The following is a 9,385-nucleotide window of genomic DNA, read 5'->3' as shown; positions in this document are numbered from 1 at the left end:
CTACATCATTCATACCAAACACAACATGCTACATCATTCATACCAAACACAACATGCTACATCATTCATACCAAACACAAAATGCTACATCATTCATACCAGACACAACAGGCTACATCATTCATAACAAACACATCATTCATAACAAACACAACATGCGACATCATTCATAACAAACACAACATGCGACATCATTCATAACAAACACAACATGCGACATCATTCATAACAAACACAACATGCGACATCATTCATAACAAACACAACATGCTACATCATTCATAACAAACACAACATGTTACATTTTTTATTTTTTTATTTCACCTTTATTTAACCAGGTAGGCTAGTTGAGAACAAGTCCTTTATTTAACCAGGTAGGCTAGTTGAGAACAAGTTCTCATTTGCAACTGCGTCCTGGCCAAGATAAAGCATAGCAGTTAGACACATACAACACAGAGTTACACATGGAATGAACAAAACATACAGTAAATACAGTAGAATAAAAGAAAACAAAAAGTCTATATACAGTGATTGCAAATGAGGTCAAATAAGGGAATTATGGCAATAAATAGGCCATGGTGGCAAAGTAATTACAATATGGCAATTAAACACTGGAATGGTATATGTGCAAAAGATGGATGTGCAAGTACAGATACTGGGGTGCAAAAGGAGCAAAATAAATAAATAAATACAGTATGGGGATGAGGTAGATAGATGGGCTATGTACAGGTGCAGTGATCTGTGAGCTGCTCTGACAGCTGGTGCTTAAAGCTAGTGAGGGAGATGGGAATCTCCAGCTTCAGAGATTTTTGCAGTTCGTTCCAGTCATTGGCAGCAGAGAACTGGAAGGAAAGGCGACCAAAGGAGGAAAAGGATCTATGAACCATAGAGAAAGAGACAATCTACATTGGCTGGATTTACCGTGTACGAGCTGGACTGTTTTGGACTTACCTGTTGGCGTTTAGACCTGGACCTACCGAGAACCAGATTTGTGTACCGAACCCTGCTATCCTTGACCTTACCTGCGGCCTGGGTGGACCAGGACAGCGAAACAAACACACAGGTACTGTCATGTTCGAAAGAACTTTCATTCTGGGCTGACTTTGGTGACAGTTTCCCACTTAATTTGTGACAAACGCTCCTAACTTTGAAGAGGAGCATGAGTGAAGGATGCTTTGTTGCCGACTCTAGATTTAATTTTGGATTGGAGATGCTTAATATGAGTCTGGAAGGAGAGTTTACAGTCTAGCCAGACACCCAGGTATTTGTAGTTATCCATGTATTCTAAGTCAGAGCCATCCAGAGTAGTGATGCTGGATTGGCGGGCAATGATCGGTTGAAGAGCATGCATTTAGTTTTATTTGCGTTTAAGAGCAGTTGGAGGCCACTGAAGGAGAGTTGTAGGCATTGAAGCTGGTCTGGAGATTAGTTAACCTCTGGGCCAGTGGGACGCTTGCGTCCCACCTACTCAACAGCCAGTGTAATCCCGTAGCGCGATATTCAAATACCTTAGAAATGCTATTACTTCAATTTCTCAAACATATGACTATTTTACACCATTTTAAAGACAAGACTCTCGTTAATCTAACCACACTGTCCGATTTCAAAAAGGCTTTACAACGAAAGCAAAACCACAGCTAAATGCAGCACTAACGTTTGATGATCTTCATCAGATGACAATCCTAGGACATTATGTTAGACAATACATGCATGTTTTGTTCAATCAAGTTCATATTTATATCAAAAAACAGCTTCTTTTTTTTAAATCGGACAGTGTGGTTAGATTAACGAGAGTCTTGTCTTTAAAATGCTGTAAAATAGTCATATGTTTGAGAAATTGAAGCGATAGCATTTGTAAGGTATTTGAAAATCGCGCCACTGGATTACATTGGCTGTTGCGTAGGTGGGACGAATTTGTTCTGCCTAGCCCAGAGAGGTTAAAGGGAGTGCTCCTAACCGCAGCTTGTTACCTGTAAAAAAGACACCTGTCCACAGAAGCAATCAATCAGATTCCAAACTCTCCACCATGGCCAAGACCAAAGAGCTCTCCAAGGATGTCAGGGACAAGATTGTAGACCTACACAAGGCTGGAATGGGCTACAAGACCATCGCCAAGCAGCTTGGTGAGAAGGTGACAACATTTGGTGCGATTATTCGCGAATGGAAGAAACAAAAGAACTGTCAATATCCCTCGGCCTGGGGGTCCATGCAAGATCTCACCTCGTGGAGTTGCAATGATCATGAGAACGGTGAGGAATCAGCCCAGAACTACACAAGAGGATCTTGTCAATGATCTCAAGGCAGCTGGGACCATAGTCACCAAGAAAACAATTGGTAACACACTATGCCGTGAAGGACTGAAATCCTGCAGCGCCCGCAAGGCCCCCCTGCTCAAGAATACATATACATGCCCATCTGAAGTTTGCCAATGAACATCTGAATGATTCAGAGGACAACTGGGTAAAAGTGTTGTGGTCAGATGAGACCAAAATGGAGCTCTTTGACATCAACTCAACTCGCCGTGTTTGGAGGAGGAGGAATGCTGCCTATGACCCAAGAACACCATCTCCACCGTCAAACATGGAGGTGGAAACATTATGCTTTGGGGGTGTTTTTCTGCTAAGGGGACAGGACAACTTCACCGCATCATTTGTCTTGGCCATGTACTGTCAAATCTTGGGTGAGAACCTCATTCCCTCAGCCAGGGCATTGAAAATGGGTCGTGGATGGGTATTCCAGCATGACAATGACCCAAAACACACGGCCAAGGCAACAAAGGAGTAGCTCAAGAAGAAGCACATTAAGGTCCTGGCGTGGCCTAGCCAGTCTCCAGACCTTAATCCCATAGAAAATCTGTGGAGGGAGCTGAAGGTTCGAGTTGCCAAACGTCAGCCTCGAAACCTTAATGACTTGGAGAAAATCTGCAAAGAGGAGTGGGACAAAATCCCTCCTGAGATGTGTGCAAACCTGGTGGCCAACTACAAGAAACGTCTGACTTCTGTGATTGCCAACAAGGGTTTTGCCACCAAGTACTAAGTCATGTTTTGCAGAGGGGTCAAATACTTTTTTCCCCTCATTAAAATGCAAATCATTTTATAACATTTTTGACATGCGTTTTTCTGGATTTTTTGTTGTTGTTATTCTGTCTCTCACTGTTCAAATAAACCTACTATTAAAATTTATAGACTGATCATTTCTTTGTAAGTGGGCAAACATACAAAATCAGCAGGGGATCAAATACTTTTTTCCCCCACTGTATCTATTCCTGGTTCTACATTTTTTGAATGGGGCATGCTTATTTAAGATGATGAGGAAGGCACTTTTAAAGAACAACCAGGCATCCTCTACTGTCGGGATGAGGTCGATGTCATTCCAGGATACCCCAGCCAGGTCGATTAGAAAGGCCTGCTCGCAGAAGTGTTTTAGGGAGCGTTTGACAGTGATGAGGGGTGGTCGTTTGATCGCAGACCCATTACGGATGCAGGCAATGAGGCAGTGATCGCTGAGATCTTGGTTGAAAACAGCAGAGGTGTATTTGGAGGGCGAGTTAGTTAGGAAGATATCTATGTGGGTGCCCGTGTTTACGGATTTGGGGTTATATCTGGTAGGTTCATTGATAAGTTGTGTGAGGTTGAGGGCATCAAGCTTAGATTGTAGGATGGCCGGGGTGTTAAGCATGTCCCAGTTTAGGTCACTTAGCAGTACGAGCTCAGAAGATAGATGGGGGGCAATCAAATCACATATGGTGTCGAGGGCACAGCTGGGGGCAGAGGGCGGTCTATAGCAAGCGGCAACGGTGAGAGACTTGTTTCTGGAGAGGTTAATTTTTAGAAGTAGGAGCTCGAATTATTTGGGTACAGACCTGAATAGTAAGACAGAACTCTAGATTGCAACACCGCCCCCTTTGGCATTTCTATCTTGTCGGAAAATGTTATAGTTAGGGATGGAAATGTCAAGGTTTTTGGAAATCTTCCTAAGCCAGGATTCAGACACGGCTAGGACATCCGGATTGGTGGAGTGTGCTGGGGCAGTGAATAAAACAAATTTAGGGAGGAGGCTTCTAATGTTAACATGCATGAAACCAAGGCTTTTACGGTTGCAGAAGTCAACAAATGAGAGAGCCTGGGGGATGGGAGTGGAGCTAGACACTGCAGGGCCTGGATTAACCTCTTCATCACCAGAGGAGGAATAGGATAAGGGTACTGCTAAAGGTTAACAGAACTGGACGTCTAGTACATTCAGAACAGAGTGTAAAAGAAGCAAATTTCTGGGCACGGTAGAATATATTCAAGGCATGATGTACAGACAAAGGTATAGTAGGATGTGAATACAGTGGGGGTAAACCTGTGCATATAGTGATAATGAAAGAGATTTTGTCTCTAGAAATAGCATTTAAACCAGGTGATGTCACTGCGTGTGTGGGAGGTGGAACTAAATTGTTAGCCGAGGTGTTTTGAGCAGTGCTAAAGGCTCTACAGTGAAAGAAAACAATAGTTACAAACCAAAACAGCAATGGACAAGGCATGGTGACGTTAGGGAGAGGCATGCGTAGCCGGGTGATCATAAGAGTCCAGTGCGTGGCTTCGGGCAGCTAGCGGCGGGCTAGCAGGCTAACAGAAAGGCCTTAGAGGGGCGACGCGACGGAGGAAAGTCTGTTGTGGCCTCCTCGTGCAGTTACATCAGCGGACGGATCAGCAGGGCTCCGTGTGGTAAACCAGGCCAATTGGCAAAATATGTATAGTGGCCAAAGAAATATGTCCAAAGGGCCTCTTTTAAGCCAGCAGTCCAATGTGCTTTAGATAGATAGCAGGCCGCGGATTAGCGGCTGTGCGTTCATGGGACGTTAGCTGCTATAATTCTAGGTGGGATTATATATATATATATATATATATATATATATATATATAATAAATAATAGGTTCAGAGCTTGCGGTCGGAATCCGGAGATATGGAGAAGAATAAGTCCGACCCGCTCTGGTTTGAGTCGCGCTGTACAGACTGGTGGGAGTTGTCCGGGATAAAGGTAGCTGATGACTGCTAGCAAAGGATAGCTGACTGCTAGCTAGTAGCTTCGGAATGTATTCGATGGGCCTCGTAAGCTAACAGTCCGTTGTGCTCTAGACAGGTAGCATTCAGGGGACGTTAGCTGCGAAGGTCAGAAGGTTCAGAGCTTGCGGTAGGAATCCGGGGATATGGAGAGAAAAATAGGTCCGGTATGCTCTGGTTGAATCGCGTTGTACAAACTGGCGAGATCTTTCTGAGCTAAAGGTTAGCTGATGACCCTTAGCTGGACAGTTAGCTGGCTAGCTTATGTTGGAGATTCTAGTAATAGAGGTAGAGAAAAATACTTTAGAGAAAAAGCAGATCCGCACCACATTGGGTGAGGAGGGTTGCAGGAGAGTATTTTGAAGTAAGGGGTTAGAAAAATATAAAAAGATATGCGAAGAAAAAATATATAAAAATATATATACATGGGACACGACAAGACGAAGGACAAAGACGTCTGACTGCTACGCCATCTTGGATTGCGCTTCACATCACATACATCATTATTAACAAACACAACATGTTACATCATTCATAAAACACATGCTACATCATTCATAACACTCACAACATGCTACATCATTCATAACTCACATGCTACATCATTCATAACTCACATGCTACATCATTCATAACACAACATGCTACATCATTATTAACAAACACAACATGCTACATCATTATTAACACTCACAACATGCTACATCATTATTAACACTCACAACATGCTACATCATTATTAACACTCACAACATGCTACATCATTATTAACACTCACAACATGCTACATCATTCATAACACAACATGCTACATCATTCATAACAATCATTTTGAAGTTAGGTACATTTCTGTACATTAGGGTTAGTGATACAGTGATCTGGACCTACCTCAGTCTGTACATTACGTCCCTGGATCCAGATACAGCTCTACCTAAAGGACACACAGATTACATTTGTTAAAATGGCAATATGTAACTTTTTGAGCAACCCAACAAAATCCACATAGATATTTGTTATAGATCTGTCATACTGCTTTAAAGCCAATCTAAGTAGCGGTAGATCTGTTCTTTGTGAGATATTTCTATGCTTCCCATTCTTAAGTTTTGTTTTTGCATCTTTTGCAAAGAGCTGAAACAACAATATTTTTGGTTATAGAAAACACAGCAGTTCAGATGGTACAATGTTTATCTACACTAAACACAGTGGTTTAGATGGTACAATGTTTATCTAAACTCTACACAGTGCTGCATTTGTAAATCAGAACAAAAAGTGAGGTGCACAACAAAATAGTAGACAGGGTCTGGAACGACCTTCTGACCTGTATCTCTGTCTGTCTGTCTTCACTGCTGAGTAGACAGGGTCTGGAACAACGTTCTCTGAAAGAAACACATAAAGGTCACAACTATTGTTAAACATATTATTTACTCCAGAAAGATGAGGGGGAGTGTTGTTGGTCTCTCCCTTCCTCCTACCTCTCCTCCTGTTGTGTTGTCTCTTCTCTGTGTGGTTGATGTCAGCATAGGTCACATCACCTGGACCAGATCCACCTGGAACAAAACACAGGAGAGAGAGAGGAAATTAACACAGACTGGACCAGATCCACCTGGAACTAAACAGAGGAGAGAGAGAGGATATTAACACAGACTGGACCAGCTGAGAGAGGATTGTCTGTATGTTGGAGTGTTATACAGTATTACAGTACCTGTGGTGTTATACAGTACCTGTGGTGTTATACAGTACCTGTGGTGTTATACAGTACTACAGTACCTGTGGTGTTATACAGTACTACAGTACCTGTGGTGTTGGAGGTCTTCACTGCAGAGTAGACTGGATCAGCTCCTCTAGACTTCTCTGGAGGAGACGAGACAATGGGTTAAAGACAAAAAGACACTGTACTGTGTGTGTGTGTGTGTGTGTGTGTGTGTACCTCTCCTTCTCCTGGGTTCTGGGTCCTGTGTGATTCTGACGTCAGCATACATAACATCTCTGGGTTCAGCTGCTACATGTTTGTTCCTCTTGCAGAACAGGACCAGTAGAATGATCAGAGAGATGGAGAGAGCAGCCACCAACCCAGAGACAGACAGAGGGAGGAGGAGAGAGGTAGAGCCCCCATCTTGAAAAACACCAGAGGAAACACAGTAAATAGTTATAATCAATTTGACTAATATTATCTTAAACATACAGTACCAGTCAAAAGTTTGGACACACCTAGTCATTCCAGGGTTTTTCTTTATTTTTACTATTTTCTACATTGTAGAATAATAGTGAAGAGATCAAAACTATGAAATAAAACATATGGAATCATGTAGTAACCACAAAAGTGTTAAACATATCAAAATATATTTGATTTGAGATTCTTCAAAGGAGCCACCCTTTGCCTTGATTAGTTTTTTCACACTCTTGGCATTCTCTTAACCAGCTTCATGAGGTAGTCACCTGGAATGCATTTCAATTAACAGGTGCGCCTTATTAAAAGTTAATTTGTGGAATTTCTTTCATAGTGCGTTTGAGCCAATCAGTGGTGTTGTGACAAGGTAGGGTTGGTATAGAGAAGATAGCCCTATTTGGTAAAAGACCAAGTCCATATTATGGCAAAAAACAGCTCAAATAAGCAACGAGAAACGACAGTCCATCAATACTTTAAGACATGAAGGTCAGTCAAATCTGGAATTCTTTCAAGAACTTTGAAAGATTCTTCAAGTGGAGTCGCAAAAACCATCAAGCGCAATGATGAAACTGGCTCTCATGAGGACCGCCACAGGAAAGAAAGACAGCGTTTCCTTTGCTGCAGAGGATTAGTTCATTAGTAACCAGGCTCAGAAATGGACAATTAACTGCACCTCAGATTGCATCCCAAATAAATGCTTCACACAGGTCAAGTAACAGACACATCTCAACATCAACTGTTCAGAGGAGACAGAGTGAAACAGGTCTTTGTGATAGAATTTTTGCAAAGAAACCACTACTAAAGGACACCAATAAGAGGAAGAGGCTTGCTTGGACCAAAAAACATGAGCAATGGACATTAGACCGGTGAAAATCTGTCCTTTGGTCTGATGAGTCCAAATTTGATATTTTTGTGAGATGCAAATTAGTTGAACGGATGATCTCCGCATGTGTATTTTCCACCGTGAAGCATGGAGGAGGTGGTGTTATGGTGTGGGGGTGCTTTGCTGGTGACACAGTCTATAATTTATTTAGAATTCAAGGCACACTTAACCAGCATGGCAACCACAGCATTCTGCAGCGATACACTTAGTGGGACTATAATTTCTTTTTCAACAGGACAATGACCTAAAGTACACCTCCAGGCTGTGTAAGGGCTATTTGACCAAGAAGGAGAGTGATGGAGTGCTGAATCAGATGACCTGGCCTCCACAATCACCTGACCTCAACCCAATTGAGATGGTTTGGGATGAGTTGGACCGCAGAGTGAAGGAAAATCTGCCAACAAGTGCCCAGCATATGTGGGAACATATTCCTCAATAAGCTGGTTGAGAGAATGCCAAGACTGTGCAAAGCTGTCATGAAGGCAAAGAGTGGCTACTTTGAAGAATCTCAAATATAAAGTATATTTTGATTTGTTTAACACTTTTTTGGTTACTACATGATTCCATGTGATGTCTTCACTATTATTCTACAATGTAGAAAACAGTAAAAATAAAGAAATCCTTGAATGAGTGTGTGTGTCCAAACTTTTGACTGGTACTGTATGTATTACGTCTAATGACCAAACGAGATTACAAGAACACAAATTATTATGAATGTAACGTCTCAAACTTAACAGTGTAAAGAAGAACCAAATAATCTGAATGTCAAGGTTTCTCATATTCTCACCTGTCACTGTCATCCAGCTCTCTGGTGATTCTCCTTCAGAGTTGGTACACTTGTAGAGTCCTTCATCTGACTTGGATACTGCAGGGATGGTCATCTCTCCTGTAGTCTCAGTCCTGATGAGGGATCCATCTTTGTAGAAAACAGCTGTGAGGTCAGAGGGAGTTCCCTGATATCTGCAGCGCAGAGTCACAGAATCTCCCTCAGTCACAGGAAGGGCAGGGCTCTCCAGGATCACAGCTCCATCTGTATATAATATATAAACATCATATATAAACAGGTCTCTCCAGGATCACAGCACCAGCTGTATATAATATATAAACATCATAAATAAACAGGGCTCTCCAGGATCACAGCTCCAGCTGTATATAATATATAAACATCATATATAAACAGGTCTCTCCAGGATCACAGCACCAGCTGTATATAATATATAAACATCATATATAAACAGGTCTCTCCAGGATCACAGCTCCAGCTGTATATAATATATAAACATCATATA

Source organism: Salmo salar, unplaced genomic scaffold (assembly GCF_905237065.1).
Source record: "Salmo salar unplaced genomic scaffold, Ssal_v3.1, whole genome shotgun sequence".
NCBI lineage: Eukaryota > Metazoa > Chordata > Actinopteri > Salmoniformes > Salmonidae > Salmo > Salmo salar.
Note: the sequence above shows the minus strand (reverse complement) of the source record.